The sequence below is a fragment of the Nipponia nippon genome, unplaced genomic scaffold (assembly GCF_047370975.1).
Source record: "Nipponia nippon isolate SJK-2023a ecotype South Korea unplaced genomic scaffold, ASM4737097v1 scaffold_15, whole genome shotgun sequence".
Classification (NCBI taxonomy): domain Eukaryota; kingdom Metazoa; phylum Chordata; class Aves; order Pelecaniformes; family Threskiornithidae; genus Nipponia; species Nipponia nippon.
The window spans coordinates 11,306,229-11,329,751 of NW_028262331.1; the positions used below are offsets into that span (position 1 = coordinate 11,306,229).

The following is a 23,523-nucleotide window of genomic DNA, read 5'->3' on the forward strand; positions in this document are numbered from 1 at the left end:
GACCCGAAGCTGTACTGCAGATCCTGACCCGCTTCAAAGCTGAGGATGGGGACTCGCTGGGGCGAGCCTTCACCCCGCCTCACGGCTTGCGGGCCACAGGGTCATCGTCCACAGCCATGGGACGTGGCAAGTCGGGATGCGGGGCTGTGCGAGGCAGGCAGGACCCAGTCTGATACCGCCCAAGAGGCATTTCATAACTCTTTTGTAACTCTCTCCTTGTATCGCGAATAGTGTGCCCAGCAGGACCAGGGAGGTGATAGTGCCCCTGTACTTGGCACTGGTGAGGCACTGGTGAGGCCGCACCTCGAGTACTGTGTTCAGTTTTGGGCTCCTCACTACAAGGACATGGAGGTGCTGGAGCGTGTCCAGAGAAGGGCAACGAAGCTGGTGAAGGGTCTAGAGCACAAGTCTTATGAGGAGCGGCTGAGGGAGCTGGGGTTGTTTAGTCTGGAGAAGAGGAGGCTGAGGGGAGACCTTATTGCTCTCTGCAACTGCCTGAAAGGAGGCTGTAGCGAGGTAGGGGTCGGTCTCTTCTCCCCAGTAACAAGCGATGGGACGAGAGGGAACGGCCTCAAGCTGTGCCAGGGGAAGTTTAGGTTCAATATTAGGAAAAATTTCTTCACCGAAAGGGTGGTCAGGCATTGGAACAGGCTGCCCAGGGAAGTGGTTGAGTCTCCATCCCTGAAGGTATTTAAAGGACGGATAAATGTGGTGCTCGAGGACATGGTATAGTGACGGACTTGGCAGTGATAGGTTAATGGTTGGACTCGATGATCTTAAGGGTCTTTTCCAACCTTAACGATTCCATGATTCTTCTGTCCCTGAGCCACTGCTGTGTTATACTTGGTTCTCACCTAATTTTATGCGACAGAATGACAGCTACAATAACAGCTTCTCCATAACTCTTATTGCAAGAAAAGGTTTAATGAAGCAGCATTTCCTTCCCACCACACTAACTGCTGCTTTGGAAATCATTGCAAACCTAAAAGCAGTGAGGGAACGGGCACAGGGCACACACGTGGGACCTCAGCACCGGGAAGTGCTAAAGAGCATCCAAACACTTTGAGTGGCAAATGGAAATCAGCTGAGTGGCCCAATTAGCCTGCTGGGGAGGCTATGAAAGGCAGCTGGGTGGCAGCAACAAGCTCAGGCAGGCTGTCTGCAAGAGGGTGCTGGGAAGGGCTGGCCCTCTCTTGGCTTCCAGGGTGTTTCTGCTGTGTTTTGTGTGCTTGGATGTGGTGAGGCTCTGTAGTCTCAGTAAAGTGCTCCTGATGTAGTAAGTAATCAATTTAAATCCTTTTTTTTGCTTTGGTTTTATTTTTGGTGTTTTTTGTTTTGGTTTTTTTTTTTTTTTTTTTTTTTTTTCAAGGGATGGGGGAAAGGCTGATGTGGGCCAAGGGGAGTGGGAGAGTCTGAGAAGCTTGGTGTGTAGGCAGGGGGTTTGCATGTGCTAGCGATGGGCTCTGCAGTTCCCTGCAGCAATGCACAGTGCTGAGCACCACCACTGGCTGCCTGCTCCGGCAGCTGCCTGCTCCTGTGTCACCGAACCCTGCCAGAGTCCTGCTGGGGAGGCTGCAGGGGGCTGGGAGCCTGTGCTGGGAGCCCATAGGCTGCAGCAGCCCAACCACTGCCTCCCGGGCTGGTCGGCCTCCCGTGCAGCTGCGTCTCTCTTGATCAGGCAACACCAGCTCCTAGTGAGTGGAGGGTTGAGCAACATGACTTTGTGGTCTGGCGATGGGAACTAGAGCCTTGCTTTCTTGTTCCGACTCTGACTTGCACCCCTTCCGTGCATGCCAGCTGACCGACTTCTTTGGGTTTCTTCACCCGAAACTTCTCCCTAACCGTAGAAGGGCAGCTCGCACCGCAGAGCTTGCTTTCCGTGCAAGCACCATGAGAGTGCTCTGTCTGCTGAAGAACTAAGATAAGGCTTAATAGGTATGGCTGTGTTAAAGCTTTGGTGATTTAAGGACTTGCTGTTAGAGCTTTTAGTGATGATGGTATGGAAGTATATAAATAGAAAACAGTTATGCTTTTGAGAAGTTGTTTTGAAGTTGTTAGCTTCTGCAATGTACGCATAATCCTCAACACAAGGGAGAACATATGCTTTTTAATAAAAGCATTTTGTCTCGCAGTATGTTAAAAAGCTAGCTTAAACTATTTGTAAACTCACGAGGCTTTTAAAAACAGAGTGAGGTGCTTAATCACAGAAGTCCAGAAGTGAAGTGTGGGGAAGTGACATGGAGGCGATGGCTGTTGCAATGTGTAAAAGCAGAGTATGAATTTGTAACACCTTAGTGCAGATGGGGGGGTGTCGTGGTTTAACCCCAGCCAGCAACTAGGCACCACCCAGCCGCTTGCTCCCCCCCCCCCCCCCCAGTGGGGTGGGGGAGAAAATTGGAAGGGTGAAAGTCAGAAAACTCGTGGGTTGAGATAAGAACAGTTTAATAATTGAAGTAAAATGAAACAGAATGGTGGTAGTAGTAGTAGTAGTAATAATAATATAATACAATAATAATAATATACAAAGCAAGTGATACATGACACAATTGCTCGCCGCCCACTGACTGATGCCCAGCCCATTCCTGAGCAGCGATTGCTTCCCCCCGGCCAACTTGCCCCAGTTATATACTGAGCATGACGCCATATGGTATGGAATAGCCCTGTGGCCAGTCTGGGTCAGCTGAGCTGGCTGTGCCCCCTCCCAGCTTCTTGTGCACTGGGCAGAGCATGGGAAGCTGAAGAGTCCTTGACTGGTGTAAGCACTACTTAGCAATGACTAAAACATCAGTGTGTTATCAACATTATTCTCATACTAAGTCCAAAACACAGCACTATACCAGCTACTAAGAAGAAAATTAATTCTATCCCAGCTGAAACCAGGACAGGGGGAAAAGGCAGGTTTCCTTCACGTAATCCTTCTGAAAAGGTCTCAGGTTTGGGGTACAGTCGGAATACAGCAGTGGTAGCTGTTCACCACTTAACTTCTGGGACTGTGGCTGTGACGCCCTGGCTGGCTGCGTTTCCCCTCAATACTTTGAGTGTACGAAAGTCCCTGGGGGAATGTGACCTTTTCTGTTACCTGAAAGGTGCAATCGCTCTGCAATGCCCTGGAAAAGCTGTCCAGAATTTGCATTCTCTTTTTCTTTCTGGGCTTGCACGAGGAAGGCTGCAGTTGTGTATTTTCCAGCTGTGTGTTTTATGGCGCATGTGAACCAGGAGTGTGAACTGCTGGCTCCGACTTCTCTCCCAGACCAGATGATCTGAGTCTCTGCTGTGAAGTAAGGGCTGAGCCTACAGTCAAGCATGTTGATATCCTCATTTGTGGATAGCTGCAATAGGGAGGACTCTGTAAGAAAAAACATGCTTGGACTTGTTGTGAACCCAGCCCACCTAAATGTGCAGCAAACCCAGCCCACATCTACGCGCAGGCCCCGACGCAGTCCTGCCCCGCCTGGATCTGCGCTGCGTGGGGTCTCCCTCATCGTGCCAGCTCCTCCGTGAATGAACTCTGCCCCTTCTGTCTCATTCTGCCCGGTGCAGCATCCCACCCACCGAGCTGCAGAGGGTCTGGGGGCTTCACCTGGAAGGAGGGGATGCCTGACTCCTGGTTATTTGGTGTGTAGTAGGGGACAAGCTGTGTGTCACCCAAAATCAGGCTCTCACAAGGTGACGTCCTTAAGTCCGAGGACAAGTCTTCCCAGGAATGTGAAATCTGGCCAGGCACTGAGTTTTGAAATGCTGATTTTTTTTCTTATCTTTAGTACCCAAAGCACAGTGAATCTAAGGGCAAAAATACTCCAAGAGGCAAATGTCTCTTCTGAGTCTTCCACAGCATCAATGGCTTTTTTATGGAATGAGCATCACCTCAGGTGGGGCATCAAAACTGAGACCAGCCCTAGTCCCTGCAAAAAGGAGCAGAGGGGCACCTCTGCTATTCTTCAGTGCTTCAGCTGCCAGCAGTGGTGGGCAGCCGGTGGGTGCTGGGTACAAGATCTGTTGCCCTTCCTGCAGGAGGCTGTCTGTGACTCCTCATGTTGATGAGGAGCAAGACTTGCTCACTTGACTTGAGGAAATAACTTGCCTTGTACAATAAATGAAGGAATATTGTCTGGAGGAAGGTTTTCTGGCTGAGACCTTTGCCCATCTTTTGATCCAGCTCTGTTCAGCCTGATGACCTCACGTTCAGCCTGATGACCTCACGTTCAGCCTGATGACCTCACGTTCAGCCTGATGACCTCACGTTCAGCCTGATGACCTCACGTTCAGCCTGATGACCTCACGTTCAGCCTGATGACCTCGGGCTCTTTTGACGGGATGGATCTTGCTTGTCTCAAACATGCAGGGAAGTTGCCTGCTTCTCCTGAAACTTGGGCCTGCTGTAGCGACTCCATTTGTGTTTCCCACAAGTCCTGAAAGACATGGCCATGCATACATAAGTTATTTTAAAAACATAGTGGTTGATCTTGAAAGAGTAACAAAATAGAGCTTACTAATAGCAGAAAAATTGTGTAGCCAGTGCCCTACACATGTAACGAATCCATTTAGCTCACAGCAGGCCAGTTATGTCAGGAAATGCTTTTTTTAACTTAAACTTAAAACTCAAATACCTTCCTTTCATTAAAATATAACCCTTTAATGAATATAATTTTAAAATAATGTTTGTTCCAAGAGTTGAAAGGGAAGAATAATGATGTGAAGAGCAAAGCAGGAAAACCTGCTGAAAGAGAACAATTTTCTCGTGGCTGAGGTTCCAGTTAGAAGAGGACATTTGAAGCCAGCTGCCATCTCCTAACTGAGCCGGGATGGGTGGGAGGAACCCAGAGACCCCACCATGTCACCATTTCCCAGCCAGGGCTGATGTGCCTGTGGTAGCCGTGCCACCATCCGCTCTCCAGAGAGCAGCTGGCACAGTACAGCAAATAAAGCTTATCTGCTAAGACACAAGACAATTATTGTGCAGTGCAAAATTCTTGCCAGTTCCTTATATACAGAGCAGTATCAACCCTGAGAGGTTTAAAAAGTTAAGCTTTAAAATTAAATAGTGTGAGACAATGTTGAGAGTTAGAGAAACAAGCAGTTTAGATGTACATTTTGAAGGTACAGAAATCTTTTCTAGACCTAGCAGATGGGCAAGCTGGGAACTAATGGTTGAATATTCCAGCCAGACTTTGGAAAGTTGCCCAAAGAATCTGGACTCTCAAACTTGGTGGGAGGGGAAACTCAAATTCTCCAGGCAACTGGAAAAAAAACTCAAAACAGACTTCTCAGCCAGAATTGCTTCAGTCTTATAGTTTAAACCAACTGTGAGTATTGTGAAAACAAGCACCTAAATCCAGGTTTCTGAGGATTTGGGGGATAGCAATTGAGCTGAATTATTCACTTTTATAGCTGAGATGGACCAAATACTTAAATAAAATGCTTGAGAGCATTCAATTAATTGGAGTCTTACTCATCAGGTGAAATACAAACCCAAATATTGCAGATCCTTTTCCCAAGAGGCCGCTGAGCTCTGTCTGATCTCCAGTTTGGGGCTATGTTTTCTGGACCTGAAGCTCTGCTAGCTTTAGCTGAAGAACCTTCTTCAGTTCAGCCCTAGAATATTTAAGACACTCGCCATAATTTATTCCAGCAGTAGCTGTAATTATGGTATGCTGTGTACACAATTTTCCAGCTCAGCCTTATTCCATATAATTTTGAACTTGAGATGCTCCAATCAAGATCCTAATTTTCTAGGCTCTGTCTATAGACAGATACATATGATGAGTGGCACTTTGAAACTCGGCTGCTTTTCTTATGAACGGCAGAGAATCCAATCAAGCATGAATCCAGGCATAAGAGGAAAATATAAATAATCATTACAGCATTTATATCCTAGAGGTTTATTACTAGATTACTTACTGAATTAAGATATTTTCTTTGGACATGCAACTGTCTATAGGCTCAAGTAATTTTCTTACCTGGAAGTGATCTTTCCTTCTCTGCGCTTTACAAGGCATTAGCTGTTTGTCTGGGGTTTTTAATTCATTCAGGTCCAGCTTTCCACAGAACTAAGAACAGAGTACCCCCTTGCTTTTGGGAATGAATTGCATATCAAAGGCAGAGCTGAGAACCCAGTGGCTTTTGCTTGGCTGCGTACCTGCTCGGAGGACTGGAATCACGGAAAGATGATTGAGGACTTCTACTGCCCAGGCGTCTTCTCTGCTTCTTCCAGGTATGCTCGCTATGTCATGGGCTTCTGGTTCTGATCACAGAAGAGAATAATTTGATCATGCAGTTACAGGAGCATCTGCAGGCATGAAGCAGCCTTTGATGCTACAAGCACAGCACAAAATCACACCTAAAACTTCACATGGAGGACTTAAGTGGGGCACAAACGCAGCAGCAAGGAGCAGCTGTCAGCCCTCCAGGCTTCCAGCTGATGATTGCAAACCCATAACCAAACATAAGGCACCACGCTGACATTCTGCCTCTCCTGGTTTGAAAACCACTGACCTAAACAAGCGAAATTTGGGACTCACAATTAGTGGCGGAACCTGGAGTAGAACCAGCTGCCCTGCCTCAACTGTGCTCCGCAGAGTGGGGAGGGAGCGGGGATCAGGTGTTTGTGTGCAGCTGGGGAAAATCAGAGCCTTTTTGTCTTCCCTGCTACACTGGCTTCGTCTTAATTAGACAAAACTCCATCAGAGATGCCCAAGGTGATGCTGCCCTGCCCGCTCCCCTGGGGAGCAGCTGGGGCTGCCTGCAGCAAGTGCCCCAGAACTGTGTGCCTGTGGTGGGTCTGCCCTGCCAGGGTGCTCAGTGCGGTCCTGGGGCTCTCGCTGGTGATGCTCACAGCCCTGCTGCCACCCGTGGGTGAACTGTGTCACTCCAACCCCAATTAAAAGTGGTTAGATGTCACCTTCAGAACTTACTGGATCTGGGAGAACCGTGCGGTACATCTGTTGGGGAAGCTGATAAGACCTTGTCTGTCTCCTTAATGAAAGTCTGTGTGTACCAGATCATCAGGCTGAATAGTACTCGTTGGAAAACCTCCTAAATGTAATTTATCAAGTAATTTTCTAGCCGCTGTTGGAAAGTAGAATGAAAAATGAAAATCACAGAATGGTTTGGGTTGGAAGGGAACTTGAAGGATCACCTACTCCAGGCCCCCTGCCATGGGCGGGGGCGTCATTCACTGCATCGGGTTGCTCAAAGCCCTCTCCAACCTGACTTTGAACACCACCAGGGATGGGGCACCCGGGCAGCTCTGCTTGGTCACTGGTCTGGATCCAGCTCTGATGGATGGCTTTGTATGGCTTAAGATGCAATCAAGGCAGCTGCTAATAAAAGTAGGTTTGGCCTTAATATGTAAATTCGGAACTAGGGACAAGAAAATTCAATTTAGGGATTTTTTTTATGCCTGTGAACTCTAGATACAATATGAAAAACTACTCAGAGCAAATGTTTACAACAGTCATTTGTACCTGCTATCGGATAAAGTCGAGTATTTGAGGGCGAGATGTGTATTTCCCCAGCACAGGCAGTGTGTGGTCTAATGGAACTGAAAATCACTTCAAACCTTTCCCTGGGGAAAGACTTGGGATGACACAGAAGAAAAACAACTATCCCTGTTCACATACCTTAAGTATGGTCCCGTGAATTCATTGAACAAGAGGTTTTGATATTTACAGCCAGATTTATACTTCAGTTTGAATTTTTTGATAATAACGGATGTTTCTCTCATCCATTACATGTCATCCCAGAAGCTGTACAAATTTATGGAAAACACAAAGCGAAGCTGATGTACTTTCTTTGTAAAATGAGACGTTTTTGGCACATGTGGGTGTCTTAAGCACACAACTCAATATGCTGTTGAGCTACTGAAAATATAAATTTTTCGGTATTTAATTTCAGCAGTGACTGTGTTCCCAGGTGGGTGGGGAAGAATTTTCCAGTTTCATTCCTTGGAGCTCCTGAAACTCAGAGGTTTCCTCTTCTGTACAGAAGGTGGCACTGGAAATACAGGAATGAAAGCGTAATCCTCTGCTGGCTTTTAGAAAACAGGCTTGCATTTGAGTAACATCTTGGTAGAGGGTTATTCTTACCTTCAAAAAAAATGAGCGTTCCCTCTTTCTCAGCTATTGAGGGTCCTGTTCGGCCTCTTGCAGAGGATTAATTTGCAAGGTGACTTGTACTGACTTGGGAGGGAATTCTTGAGACGCGCAGTATGTGCACTGGGTCCCATCCCCAACAGCAGCATAGTTGGCTAGTTCAGTGGAATGGAGGCTTTTTTTCCAGCCTCTACCCACAGAGCTTTTGAACAAACTACAAAGGCTAATGGAAGTTATCACAGAACATATTAAAAATGTGTCTGGGCTCCACAGATGAATTAGCATCTAATGGAAATTGTCATAGCCCGGAAAGTTCAGGATAACAAGGCACATGCAGAAGTGACTGCAGTTGATCGGTACCTGCTGATGTGTTTGCATAAGCAACATTTAAGTGATAATTTGATGTCTCTCTTGCCATGCATCAGTTGTCTTATTTAAACAGTGCTTTTCATATGCATTATACTTTCTAGGTATGAGACAGGGCTCCTTCTGCAGAAAGCTCCTACAAAATTAGAAATGACAATACAATGAGTAGTTTAAGCGATGCAAGGGAAAGAGATAAATAATAGCTTTCTTGTTATTATGTTGCTGGATAACAAGAGTACACCAGCAGCTATACTTAGCTGTAGAATTTTTCAGCTTTAATAATTGCAGTGAGGTTTCCAGTACTGTAACTCTGCATTGCTACAGGTACTAAGCAGGGCAGTTTTTAGATGAGTTATGCAGTTTGGTGCCATACGCAGAAAAAGCCGTCGTTATGCCTTTTACATTACTTTATTAGTTTAACAAGTTTGGCTCTGTTCCTAGAAATGGTGTTGCCATTTTTGCTGTCTCTGCTGCTTCAGAACACCATTAGGATGGGGATGTATGGCGAGGCAGACATCGGGCAGCAGAGTGGGTTTGGAAATTGCACGCTTGTGGACATGGCACAGTACTTTCTGCTGGTGTCATTAGCCAAAGGACAAATGCCCTTTGCTTGAAAACAGACTTGGGCTTTGACCGCTTGTGGCACAGCCAGCCACAGCAGGTAGTGTTTTATCTAGATTTCCAGGGAAGATCCTGTTGCTGCCTATTGGTTTAGAAACATCGCTTTTGATTGTTTGTTCCAGCTGAATAATTGGAAAGGTTTTTCTGCAGCTGCTTCATTTCCTGCGCTGGTTCTAATGCAACCCAATGTTTTCTAGGAAACCTCCTGTCGCTTCCCTGCTGTCACCATGGAGGTGATGCTCTCGATGCATGTTCCTCCTCTCCTCTTGCCAAAGGGAAAAATGAAGGAGTAATTCCTGCTCTCCTGCGTGCTGCTGGAGACAAGCCACGGTGTTTGCAAAAGCACTTGCATGACTTGATCCATAATATCAAAAGTGCCTTAAATGGCAATGCTGTAGTTCATCCCTTAGCATGCGCTATCTTAAAACAATGTATTCAGAGCTACTTTTAAGAGCTTTAGAGTTTATTTCGGAAGGCAGGAGAAGATGTTTGTTCAGATGTCTTGTCTCTAATCTCAATTTGCTACTTGAGTGCTTGAAGATAGGAGACAGTGAAGAAGCTGATCTATAAAAAGGGGAGGAATGAGGAAGGGAAATCTAAAACACTTGTCAAAAGTCTCTGAAACTTGTACTCAAATCTTTTGGCGCTTGGCAGTGCTTTGCCTGTGTCCGTGCGGATTATTGCCATACGAGCTGGGGTGGCCACTGTAACTCTTGGCTAATTGCAAGGCTTGTCTGACTTGATCCGTAGTCTGTCGGTGCAAGCAGGTTTTCATTTCGGGTTGCCTGAAGGAAACCTACCACCAACCCAAAAGCCTCTCTGGAATACTGAAAGAAAGATGTTTTGCTGCAGCAGTTGTGAAGGATGGGGTCTGTAAGCTGCAGCTCACGTAGACTGTGTGGGAAAATGCCTCTGCTGGGCAAAGAGCAAATGAGAGCAAATCCGTTACCATGACCCATGAGGACCATCAGGCCGGGTCCTGCTGCAGGGGCACGTGGTGCCTTGGGTGATGGGCCATGGATCCTTAAAGGCCTGGAGCAGTTGCTCTGAGAAGCTGATCTGCTTGGAACAGAGGGCAGAGATTTTTATTCCTGCATTAAACTGAATTTAAGTGTTTTCAGGGGAGTGGAAGATGCGTGTGGAAAGACCAGCTTGAGTGAAAAGCTCCCAGTGACAAAGAGTTTGCCTGGCCTGTTCAGCACTGTGCTTTACACTTAGAGTTGACAAGTGCCATCTTCCTAATTCCTCTTAGTACGAACAAGGAGATGCTGTTTGCTGAGCTGGGTGGCCGCGTTTGAGTTAATAGCGTCCTGAGCGCATTGGTGTCCCTGGCTGTGCCACCAAGAGCTCTCTCCTTACTGTGTGCGTCCTTCAGGATGAACATTCATTTCATAATTGCACATCCAGCTAACGTGCAGGACCTGAATCCAGCTTACCATAACGGAGGACAAAAGGCTCTTTCAAGCTGACCTAAACTATGTGGACAGTAGGAGTGATGCAAAGGAGATAAGGATGAAGTGCTTCATTTGAAAGTGGACACAGACCTCGGAGTCCCTGTGATGTGCAGGCGGAGGCTGGTTCGGGCTGGGAGCCACAGAGCGGCAGCATCGCCTCGGCAGAGAAGGGCTTTGCTGGCCTCCTGCCATTGCTCTGTACTCAAAAAAAATAAAATCGAAGCGCACCATGGAATGTAGATGCTGAAGTTAAAATAAAAATAAATCATTTTAGTTGTAGGAGCCTAGAGCTCACATGCTTGACTAAAATGGCAAGATCTTTCTTTTGCAATGATGGAGATGCTGCAAGAGACTTCAAAAAAATAGCACGTCGTAAGAGCAACTTCTCAGAAACTGAACAGCTGTTATTAGGAAAGGTTCAGCAGCAACAGCGTGCAGCAAGCTGAAAAAGGCAGGTTTGTTTTCGCAGTGTTACTAAAGTTTCCTTTACAACTTTACCAAATGCTACGATTTCAAAGAATTTTTGTCCTAATTAGAAGAAACAAATTAGGCTTGCTTGGAACTCTTCCAGCGTTACCTCCTTTTCCATGTTAAGCACAGGGACGCTGCAGGGCCTCACTGTTTGCCCTGCCAAGTGCTGCTGGAGGGGGTGCAGGTGTCCCCACCGCCCGCAGAGGTCCCCTCCCGCTGCATGGTGGTGGTCAGGAGGACCCTGTGCCTCCACCCAGCTTCTACCAGGGGAGACCTGGAGCCTTTGCTTAAGCCAAGAGGTCCAAGGGGGCCTCTCTGTGCTCTGGAGACGTGAACTCCCATCAGAGGGACCGCAGGGGCTACTGATGGCAGCACCATCCTAAGCTAGGGTATGGCTCTGGTATGTGTTCAGTTGTGGTTTTCTTTTTTTTTCTTTTCAAACAGCCTTTCAGAGCCTTCTCCCCTTGCATTTGTCTTCATTGTCTGCCAATTAACTGAGCAGGACTCTTAGCAGTTTTGTGAAGCTTCCCCCCTGCCCCAGTTTGGAAGAAGATTGGTGACAGATTCATGTGAACTTTGGTTTTTCTGAAGAGTTTGGTTTAGAGGTTAATCCCCTAAGCAGCTCAGCAAAAATGAAGGGTGATTGGGGGGGGAAAGCAGTTGCATCATAAAAATAGATTTAGGGAACATATTTCCTGCAACAACTAGGTATTTTTTGTAGTTAAGATCCTCACAGCTTCATAATTTTCCACGTAGGAGTCATACTGTGCCCACAGCGAGAGTGTCCTGCCTGTATCCAGGTGCCCCGCGCATTTGTAGTGTGTGTTGAAGACAAAATGGGCCTTTTGGGGGAGTTTTCTTCTCCCACTTTAGCAACCAGTGACTCATTATTAGTGAGAGCTGAGATTCTGGAGAACAAGGTAATGCTGTGGTGCAGCCAAGGAGCTGGGCTGCCTGCTGCTCATGGTGGTAGTTCTACCTGCAGCCCTGCTAAGGGTGCCTTGGTCGCCCTGGGGCACAGAAGAGGCAGAGGAGCAGCCGAGGGGACAATTGGTGTGTCTGCCAGCAGCACTCACTGTCCTCTTCTGGTCCCTTCTGTTGATGGAGGTTGCCTGCTCTTTTTAAAGGACTTGACATGTGCACTATCTAGGTTAGATGTCCAAGCTAGAATATAACCAGAGTTGTTAAACGTCGAGGTTTCCTGACTTCTGCTTTTGAGGGTGACTTACCTATGGCGATGTTCAGAAGACCAGAGGAACCAAACGCAGGACTGCCCCATGCTAGGTGGAGCTGGCCGTTGCGTTTGCCACTGGAAGATACAGAGAGAAGATCACCGAATAATTGTGTACTTCCAATAATGACAAACAAAGGTTTGGCTAAGACTCAAGAGCTGACTAAATGTCTGGCAGTTCCCATTGCCTTACAGCCAGTGCCACGGTCTTTAATTTCCAGGATGTTTCTGGCTATATTTCATATGTCCAATAGGAGAGGAAAGTTTGGAACGGAAAACTAACAGATTTGTCTTCCTGTGCATGCATGGTACTGAGACCGGTGAGACAAATTGTGTAGCTCTGCAAAGTGCTGGGCAGTGTGATAAGTTGTACTGCTACATTACGCTCTGTCCACTAATCCATCTCCCCTTTGATTCTCCCCCATGTTGCAGCAGCCCCACACAGTTTCCATCAACCTCTTTCTGGGAAGGACCCCCCCACCTCCTGAGTTGCTACAGAAATTTCTTCCTTTAACCTCCTGATGCCATTTCCCCTCTGTTACCTGAAGTCAGAAGTTGGCTGTGATTTGGAGTATAGAAACGGCCGCTTTGGGACACTCCAATCATGCCTCTAATTGTCTGTTTTCTCTAACAGGGATAGGATGGCTTTTCTTCTTTGCTCTACTGCACTTTCTGGAAACCAGGCGGAGAAGCAGAGATTGGGCTGAATTTGGCATGGCTCTCCCTCTGTTTGCTTCGCTTGAGGTCTTCCTGGTGGATTTTTTTATTGAACAAATTAGATGTGCTGGAAATAGGACATAATTGTTCATAAATACTGTGTAAAGACTCAATCGTGTACCACTGACACCAGTGGGGATTCTATAACGGACGTCAATAACCACAGTATTGCGTCTAAAGAGAGTGCTCTTCTGGAGGTGGTTCTGTTCCTGAAGAAGTGACCACATTTATGGACAAGCAGAATTAATCTGTTGGGCTTTTTTTTTTTGCATGGATTTTGCAGGAGTAAAATCCAGCTTGTTTTCCATTTCTGCACCATGAGAAGCATATTGATTTTTCTTCACTTCTGATTGTTCACATTACTGGATTGCTTTTAAATAGTTGACAGAGAGATCACTCATTTTCCTGCCCCAACATATTCTACAGTGCCTTTCTTCTTTTATTTGTTTGTGGGAGGGTTTCCACAGTTATACATCATATTGATCACATTTTGCAAACTGCGGTCCGTGTAGGAGTGGAGAAGCTGTTCCTCTGTGGGGTTTTTGCTCTCTTCTCACCAGCAGGTTCAGCATCTGCATTTCAGGTTCCTGACTTGGATGTTGGAGGTGAGGTTCAAAAAAACCTCTTTGCCAAAGATCAGAAAATGCTAATGAAATAAAATGACCACGGATAAATCTGTGGAGTTGCAAGAGGTGTTGGTTAGTGACAGAAATATTGAGTGGTCACTTGTGTTTTGTTATTGTAGGAGTGTTGAATAAGGGGTGCAGGGCTATGATCTTATCGGCACATGGAGATGTGGTGGGATGGCTCCTATGACTGGAGTGTTGGAATGGAAGGGTACAGGCTCTTGAGGAAGGACAGGCGGGGGAGATGAGGAGGGGCTGTTACCCTCCGTGTCAGTGACCAGCTGGAGTGCATGGAGCTCCACCTGGGGATGGATGAGGAGCCCACTAAGAGCTTATGGGTCAGGATTAAAGGGAGGGTAGGGACAAGTGACGTTATAGTGGGGGTCTGCTACAGGCCACCCAACCAGGAAGACCATGTGGATGAGGCCCTCTATAGACAGATAGGAGCAGCCTCATGTTCACAAGTCCTGGTCCTCATGGGGGAGGCTTTAAAAAGGGAAAAAAGGAAGACCCGGGAAACTACATGCCAGGCAGCCTCACCTCTGTGCCCGGCAAGATCATGGAGCAGATTCTCCTAGAAACTATGCTAAGGCACATGGAAAATAAGGATGTGATTGGTGACAGCCAACATGTGTTGGCTAAAGGCAAATTGTGCCTGACGCATTTAGTGGTTTTCTAGGATGGGGTTACAGTGTTGGTGGATAAGGGAAGAGCAACAGACGTCACCTACCTGGACTTGTGCAAAGCATTTGATACTGTCCCGCATGACATCCTTGCCTCTAAATTGGAGAGACATGGTTTTGATGAATGGACCACTTGGTGAATAAGGAATTGGTTGGATGGTCGCACTCAAAGAGTTGTGGCCAACGGCTTGATGTCCAAGTGGACATCAGTGATGAGTGGCATTCCTCAGGGGCTGGTATTGGGGCCGGTGCTGTTTAACATCTTTGTCGGTGACGTGAACAGTGGGATTGAGTGTACGCTCAGCAAGTTCGCTGATGACACCAAGCTGCGTGATGCAGTCGGCATGCTGGAGGGAAGGGATGCCATCCAGAGGGACCTTGATAGGCTGGAGAGGTGGACCCATGTGAACCTCATGAAGTTCAACAAAGCCAAGTGTAAGGTCCTGCACGTGGGTCAGGGCAATCCCAAGCACAAATACAGCAAGGCGGAGAAGGACTTGGGGGCGTTGGTTGATGAGAAACTCAATGTGACCCAGTAATGTGCGCTTGCAGCCCAGAAAGCCAACCATATCCTGGGCTGCATCAAAAGCAGTGTGACCAACAGGTTGAGGGAGGTAATTCTCCCCTTCTACTCTGCTCTTGTGAGACCCCACCTGGAGTACTGCTTTCAGCTCTGGGGCCCCCAACATGAGGAGGACATGGACCTGTTGGAGTGAGTCCAGAGGAGGCCACGAAGATGATCAGAGGGCTGGGGAGCCCTTCTCCTATGAGGACAGGCTGAGAGAGTTGGGGTTGTTCAACCTGGAGAAGAGAAGGCTCCGGGGAGACCTTATAGCAGCCTTCCAGTACCTGAAGGGGGCCCACAAGAAAGCTGGAGAGGGACTTTTTACAAGGGCACATAGCGATAGGACAAGGGGTGATGGCTTTAAACTGAAAGAGGGGAGACTTAGATTAGAGATAGGGAAGAAGCTCTTCACTCTGAGGGTGCTGAGGCACGGGTACAGATTGCCCAGAGAAGCTGTGAATGCCCCATCCCTGGCAGTGTTCAAGGCCAGGCTGGATGGGGCTTTGAGCAACCTGGACTAGTGGAAGGTGTCCCTGCCCATGGCGGGGGGTTGGAACCAGATGGTCTTTAAGGTCCCTTCCAGACCAAACCATTCTAGGATTCTGTGATTCTATGATGTGCTCTCCAGGGGAGTGTGAAGCATTCTTTCAACCCAACAGACACAATAAATGAGGAAACCTCTGGGTATCTTTTCAGTGCAGAATCCAGGCTTTGAAATACTGTCCTAGCCCAAGCGTACACCAACATCTATTTAAGGTATGTGCCTTAAGATGCAGTATCTTACTCGAAACCAAACCTGTCTGTGGCACAGAAGCAAGCCATTTAAGGGTTGCAGTAAAGCAGCAAATACCTACTCTTATTTTTGTTTGAAGATTAGCATTAGAAAAACCCCACTTGACCATTAGCAAAGGATGTATGTAGCTTAAGTAGCAGTACTAGTTTGAACATACTTGCGTATGGCACAGATATGTTATTTCATTCTACAACTTACCCCTAGGGAGTGGAAAAGTGTAATTTCTTATGTTTGCAGATAGTGATATTAAAACCCAGGCCTCCTAAAATATGCAAGCTTATCCTGCATGGAATTTATGTCTATCTCAGCAGGGACTGCACATATTGCACAAAGCTTTTGCCCAGAAAGGTTAAAAACATCTCGTCTGTTCAGCAAGACCATGACAGAGCTAGAAATAGTTCAGATGCCTGGGGCAGGAGATGGTAGGGGAATAGCTAAACCACTGAGTTAATTCAAAACAGGATAAAAACTTTTCTTTCATTATATTGTCTTATTCTTTTCTTGGGTTTTTCTGGCCACTTTTTTTATCTACCTTTTGCTTTGAGTGTAGAACAGCAAACATTGTGGAAAAGTTATTTATTTCTCATAGCTCTTTACATTGGAAAAATAATGGGGCCTTTTAGTGCTCATATTAAATGTTATTAATATTGATTAAAGTATCATTACTACTATCAATCAGCACTGTATATAATAAGAATATACTGTGGGTGATCAGTGCCTTCTTGTTGCTGTTCTGTGTGAGGAGAACCTGCATGACGGTGAGCATCAGGTCTCCACCGCAGGCTCTGCTTGGGCAGCTGCTGCCTGCCTGCATCCTTCGATGGGCTGGGTTCACTTTTGCAGTACGGGCTGAAGAAGTTACGTGCTCAATACCCGCACATTTGCGGCACAGATGACCTGGAAAATCAACGTCAGCATTTCATCGGTCTGATTTATGCCTTAGGTGTAGCTCTAGGCTAAAAGATATTTTTAAATGAGGTTAAAACGTGAATTCCTTAGCTTCCAGGACATTTATGATGGGTATGAAAGGCAGAACAAAACTCACCAGAGAGCTTGTTATGAATTTGGAACGAAGAGTATGCTAATGCAGGCTCACAAAACTGCTGTGGAAGGGTCTGCTACTTGGGCATTTGTAGACATTTATGAATTAAAGTATTTTTTTCTGGGGGCTAGTAACATGTCTTCCTCAGAGAGAGAGACAGTAGTTTGGAGATTATGTTGCTCCACTTCTGTTTTTGTCAGGTCTCCTCCTGTCAATCTAAATGAAGTTTCTAGACCTGTCTCTCAACACATCTTCACTAGAGGAATATGGATTGAATTTATGAATGGTCCCACATGCTTGTTGCTTTGTTTCTAGGGCACTTGCCAGTGGACAGATTCGATTTAGTTCAACAACATTATACTAGAAAGCACTTAAATAAAATTAGTGGCTAATGCAGCCTTCCTCAAGAAGGAATAGAGTGTGATTGTACCGTGTTTGGTCCTGTCAATACTTGCCTGCTGCCTGCCTTCCTTCAGGGAATGAGAACTGCCATGGACCCAGAGCCACGGAACTGCAACTGCCCTGCCAGCACCCGATGCACCGCAGAGGTGCTCTCCTGCCCCAGGTACAGCTGTCACCAGAGGGGACCCTCTTGAATTTCACCTGCATTTAGGCACTTGAATTTATCCGAGCCTGAATATTCCTGAAATAATCAGGCTGGCATAACGATAGGACATGGCAGGAGTAATTGTGCTGTGCTGGAGCTGATCACCAAGGGGTGGGATAAACCTTTGAATGCTCTTTAGCCCAGGTCTGGAGATCTGCCTCTAGAAATTCAGCTATATTTTGGTTACAAGGTGCTGGATTTGAGGGAACTTTCTCTGCTGGAGGAGTACAGTAGAGTAGTGGTGAAGTAATGTCTTTTGAGGCTATGTCTTGTCTTGCAATGGTGATTTTATGGTTCAGCTGCAAAGCCATCAGGAGCTCGAGGTACAGGCTCTGCACGAAGGAGCAGCGTTGCCTCACTTCGAGAGGATGCAATGGACATGGGGGGTGACCTGACTGGTACAGAAAGCAGCTGAGAAGCTGGGGGAGCTATTCTGCATGGAGGCACAAGACAAAGCGTAAAGGTTTTTGGGAGGTGGGGGCCGAGACCTCCATCCAGCAGAGAAGGCAGGTGTGCCTTCAGCCTAGTGTGAGCTGGTCTCTTGTGGGGTTGGTTCAGAGCTTGTGTGCTCAGCCCTTAGGAAGAGCCTTCCCTGGTTGCTAATCCTGTCTCTCTCTTAACATTTCTGTTAAAAAGGATGCACAAATGGGAGAAGGGAGACATCGCCTCTCTATGGAGGATTGGCCCACCCTGAGGAAACAGTAAGAGCACAAAGGGAGGTGAGAAGAAACCCTGAGGTTTCCTCTTGCCGGAGGCGCGCTGGAGGATCGCCCTGTTCTCAGCTCTGCCACCGAGAGGCTGGATCCTACGCTGAGCAAATCATCTTGTCTCTTCGCATCCTTTCCCCCTGCGCCGTGTTGCCTCTTTAGGCTGAAAGCATTTTGGGAGCAAGAACTGTCTCTCCCTGTTTGCTTATACAGTACCTAAAGCAATGGGGTCCTAATTTCAGTGAGGCCTCCAGGCAACAGGACAACAGTGCTAATAAGGAGAATTAATAATTCATTTATCACTTTACTCTCAGTGAATAATCTCCGATAATCATGTACAATTTGCTGCTTCAGTGAATAATCTGATAGTAAACAGAGCTGCTAGAATAAAGTCACAGGAGTAAAAACCCCGTATAAAAGGAGTGAGAAAATGATCGAGACTAATTAAAAAATTCCAAGGAATGTTTATGCATAATCGTTTGCAGTATTTGCCCAGTTCTAGCAATGGCCTGGATAAAGTAAACACATGGGAAGGCAGATAAAAAGAAGAGAGTTGCTCAGTCTCTTACACAGTTCTTTTTAGAGAGCCAAATATCCAGCTGTATGATCCCAAAGAGCAGCCCGTGTCCTGTGGTCACAGGCATACGGACTGGGTGACCTAGGAGCTCCTCTTTCCTTCTTTAACCTCATTACGGGGTGAAGAAAGTGTGGTAAGAGAACTGTTTGCCACTGAAGCAATTATGTAGGAATTAAATATTCACAAGGTGCAAATGGTTGGGGCATTCAGACTGCAGATCAAAATCCAGCCTGGACTGGAAACGCAGAGAAAATGACCTTTTCTCATGGTATTGCGTTCAACACATCTAAGGGTGAGTCTGCGTATAACTACCCATCATAACTATGTTACATTTACTTTCCCCGTTTGCTCCATCCTTTCCTTTTTCCGTGATTACTAGATTGCTGGATTCATAGGGCTGGGCTGATTCATACCAAGAAGACCTGGCCCTTATTTTCATTTGTGTTTATTGCAAAGCTGTTTGTGAACAAGGCAGATACCGGCAGCACGCAGCTGTCTCAGGCTGCAGTGTTGTTTTTGGAAACTGTTGAAACCTCATCTCTGTTACCAAATGTAAATCTCTTTCAGAAACAGATTCCACTTGAATTATATTGTTTTATTTGTAGCATGGTGTTTACAGTGTCTGCTCACATTACCCCTCACTGATGTATAGTGATGATGCATAAGTTAAATTTCACAACGCTGAGAAAATTAACGCTTCAGAAGAATTTATCTCCCCCGTTATTGATGTACTGTCAGTAGCAGCGTGCTAATATTCTCTCCAGAGAAACTAATGGCACTGACAAAAATCACTGAACTTCTGTTCTCATCTAAATATCTAGATAAAAGATGGCATTTCTGTATGCGAGAAGCATTATTTGGTGATAGCAAACTGTTATCTGTTTTCCCCTTTGTGAGTTACAGGATATTTGTTAGGTTTTTCTTTTTTCTGGTCAACTTTCTGAAACATGATTTGGCAGATGTTATTTACTCATGCTTTGCTCTCTTACATCTTTTTCCACAGAAGTATTAAAGCATTTAACTTTCATTTAGGCTACTGATTCCCATTACTTTCAACTAGAAATAACATATCTGGATACCTGGGAGGATCCGAGTCTCCGTGCTGATCTTCCCACCGCTTTGGTAACCTCGCAGCTCTGGCACAGCATCGCTCCTTAGCACTCAGAGTGCTATAAACCACGAACCCCTGATCTTGAAGGTGATCTGCAAATCCTCCCAAGCCAACGTTTTTGGAGAGATGAAGCACGGTCAAAAGCTGGATGCAGCCTTTATCCAAAAATGGGTTTGGACTTGAGGTGAGACTTTATTTTATGTTAAATGTGATCATAAAGGCTTAGATTTTCAAGGCATGTGAAAAGTAAATAATCCAATTCTTGTCAGATTCTTTAAGCTTCTTTAAACATGACACGCACAAATCACGATTTTTAGGAACATCCAGACTGTGACCCAGAGTTTATAATCACAGGCTTGGGTGTGTTTGCATCTGTTGTCCTCCATTGCATGGTGAGCTAAAAGTCATATTTTGGGTAAAGTCTTCTTGGAGTTTTTCTCATTGCCTTTTCCCTATTAAAAATGTGACCTTTCTTCCTGTGAAGATTAGAAGCTCCCTGTAAACATGGCTGTGAAAAGGTTTCCAGTCTCTGAGGGGTAAGCATAGATGATTTTATCTACATAGTGCAAATGAATTAGACTTTTGCAAAACATATTCTGTGCTAAGTGGAAAAGCAGACAGCCCTCTCTGCAGATGAACACGCTGCTGGTGGTTACACCTGGGGATTGCCTAGCAAAGTCCATGGCAAAAGAAATCACATCTGTCTCCTCAGGTGTGTTCCTGGAGGGTGGAGGGGCAATTTTTGGATAAGAAGAGTCCTTTGATTTCATAGAATCATTAAGGTTGGAAAAGACCTCTGAGATCGAGTCCAACCATTAACCTAACTGCCAGGTCCACCTCTAAACCATGTCCCTAAGCACAACATTTCTCCATTTCTGCACATAGTGGTGGACTTCTCAAGCATATTAATTAGTAGAAATGACGGAGACAGTCTCTTCAAAATAGACCATTATTAACTGAGATGTCAACAGTAATAAACTTCACAGGGGACATCCAGCACCTGCTGGATTAGACTAATGGTTTACCACCGAAGTCCTGAGCTGGGGCTGATCAGGAGGCTGATCTTTGGGGAAGGTGATTTCCATCCCTCCCTCCCTCCCCAACACAGCTTCTGGTCCGACTGGGGCATCATCCCAGTGTTCATTTCTGCTGTGGCTTGAGTCGTGCCAAATGCTGCGTCGTGTGAAAGCCATTCAGCCGCTCTTTGATTTCACTGGTAAGCAGGTCTATTAAATGAATCCCTCCAAATGAATATTCAGCCTTACATACTCATAAGTTTGTGAATAAAGCCCCGTTGGTGGGAGGAACTGCTGGTACCTTTCCTGTGCACGAACAGCATGTGCATTTCTTGATAGAAAAATAAGAGTATAACATTTTAAAGCTATAAAGAATTGAAATATGTAATGTTTTGGAGAGCTGATTTGAAAGTAAAAATTCAGGCAGGGATTTACTCATTTTCTCATTAAGCCACCTGAAACAAATCACAATGGCTGTGCAAGATGCTTTCATTGAAGGACACGGACATTTGCCAGTACTAATCAAAACGGTGCAGGCTTGGGAATACTGCCGCTTGCAGACTTGGCCGAGCAACAGGGAAGCCAGCCAGAGCCAGCGCGTTTGCTGGATCTGCTCTACCTCGGAGCTGGCAGAGGGATGGCTCGCAGAGCTGTGGTAGCGGAGCATCTCCTGACCTGGTGATCAAAACCTTCCTCTGCAAAGCCACCGGCACCAGCCTCATCCTCGTGCCTGGGTTATGGCAAGAGCCGTGATGGGTGGTGGCTGGTTCGTGGGCATTTAGGAACGTTCTTCTCTTGTGCTGGCATCAGCTGATGTGCTGAGATTCACAAAGCCTGATCCAAACCTCCACACTCCTCGTGACTCCACAAGCCTGCAGACCCCAGTGCTACCCACTGCTAAGTAAACATTAAACCTCCATCTTATAGGCATGTCGTGAGACTTAATTAATGATTCTGAAGCACTTAGAAACCCTTGGATGACAAGCAGGCTAAAATATTGCCAGTCCCTGGGGAGCTTTCCCCTTCAGTAAGGAATTTTTTTTTTATTTAGTGAGCAGTGTTGTCTGAGGACTGTCCTGACAGTGATTATTTCTGAGGCAAGGCAGCAGCACATTCACAAGGCGCTGCTGAATTTTAAATAGATTCCAGTTTATCATTGAAATACAGCAACGGAGCAAACAATCCCTGTTGCACCACTGCAGCAAGCCTGACCTGAGACTCTGCCTCCAGGAACTGCTCTACACCTTAGTGCAAAAAAGGCACATGCAGAAATCGCAGTGCAATGTGAACACGTTTGGGAGGTCCTACCTTTTTTCCCTTGGGTAAAAATACATGGAGCCAGATAATTCACCTTTTCTGTAGGAATGTGTCTTGCTCACCTTGCTTGGCATCTTTAAGTTGGGTAGCAATCTCATATACCCTGGGGGAAGGGCTGGGGCAGTTCAGCAATGCTAATAAGCAATGTTACGATAATGCAGATTATGTAAATGTACCAGTTTTTCTACCATTTCTGTGCTACCCATGGGTTCAAGTATTTTCTGGTGTGTGAGCAGGCTGCAGAATTGAACCCTCTTCTTTTTTAAAAAATGCTTTACGTGAACAGAAATATCTTTGGAGGTTCACTTGTCTGATACCCTAACTAGTGACTGTGAACACAGCACGCACCATGCAGAAGCCAAATAACCCTCTATGAATTCTTCCTATTAAAATAATTGCTAGGGCAGAGGAATACTGCAAACAGCTGTGTTCATCCCATAAACATATTCTCCCTCCTTTTGGAGCCTCAGCTTCCAACTTATGCCAGAGCCTGTCAGCTGCAGGAATAGTGGAACATATTTCCTTTGCAGAAATGAAACGATTGCTGTTGAATAAATATGTTATGCATAGACCTGAACTATCCAGTGAGTATTGCATATGCAAAAAGGGAAAAAGTGTCAGTGTTTCACACTGAAATGAGCTGAAGCGACAGTTCATCTGCCTAACATGATGGCAGTGGAGCTGCCTTGTGTTAGCAGCCTAGCAACACTGAGTTTAATGAAAAAAAATCCCCTGAAATCAGTTCAACTCTGAATGGCATCATCTTGCCATTACAGTGCGCTCACCCTGACTGGGAAGCAGGCTGTAGAACGTCACGGGGATGTGCCAATAGAGAGATTCCTCTGCAAACTGAGTGTCCTCCTGTTGGCAGCGGTTCTTCTCCTCCACAGCAGCGCGTGCATCCTCACCCCGGTGGGTCGGGGTATCCAGCCCCCCAACACCTCCCCCGCGCTGCTCTTCTGCAGAGCCAGGAGCTCCGGCGCAGAGTGGGGATGGAGAGTGTCTTCTTGAGACCCTCGTGCTGACTGCAATGGAGGATGCCTGGGCAGATTTATTTGGTCTTAATGTGCCTTTCTTCCAGAAATGGCCCCAAAATGGCAACCTTGCTGGTTAGCCCAGGATGTATGACTTCGGTCCCTAGTCTGTCCACTCTGTTGGTAAGCTCCCAATTCATTTCCGAGGGCTGAAGCTTCCCCACTGCCCCATCAGGCCACCAGCAAGGGTCCTCTATTCTCCTTCTTTGCTCTGGACAAGCTTGGTGTCCATCAGACTGTGGCTGGCAGTTGCTTTGTCAACTTGGTTTGAAATTGGCTGGATCAACACCTCTTGCGAGGCGGCGTGGGGCTGGCAGGTGCCCTGGTACCATCCGTTGCAGTGACAGATGCTGCCGAGTGGGATGCCCAGCTCCCTCGTTTGGTGGAGACTTCATTATTGCAAGAAAAAGCTATTTCCTGGGTTTTGTTTTACAGCATTGTGAAAAACAAAACATGAGGCCCCTGGGGCCGAGAAGTCTGACTGGCTAAGCAGAC

The 23,523-nt window shown here is 46.4% G+C and overlaps 1 long non-coding RNA gene across 1 annotated transcript; it reads left to right on the top strand.

Moving 5' to 3' along the window:
• Nucleotides 1–1,162: 1,162 nt before the first annotated feature.
• Nucleotides 1,163–19,219, top strand: LOC148056332 (uncharacterized). The gene is made up of 4 exons (XR_015703489.1): nt 1,163–1,276; nt 6,030–6,211; nt 17,136–17,224; nt 17,903–19,219. It is a non-coding gene; the product is annotated as an uncharacterized LOC148056332 (long non-coding RNA).
• Nucleotides 19,220–23,523: the final 4,304 nt, after the last annotated feature.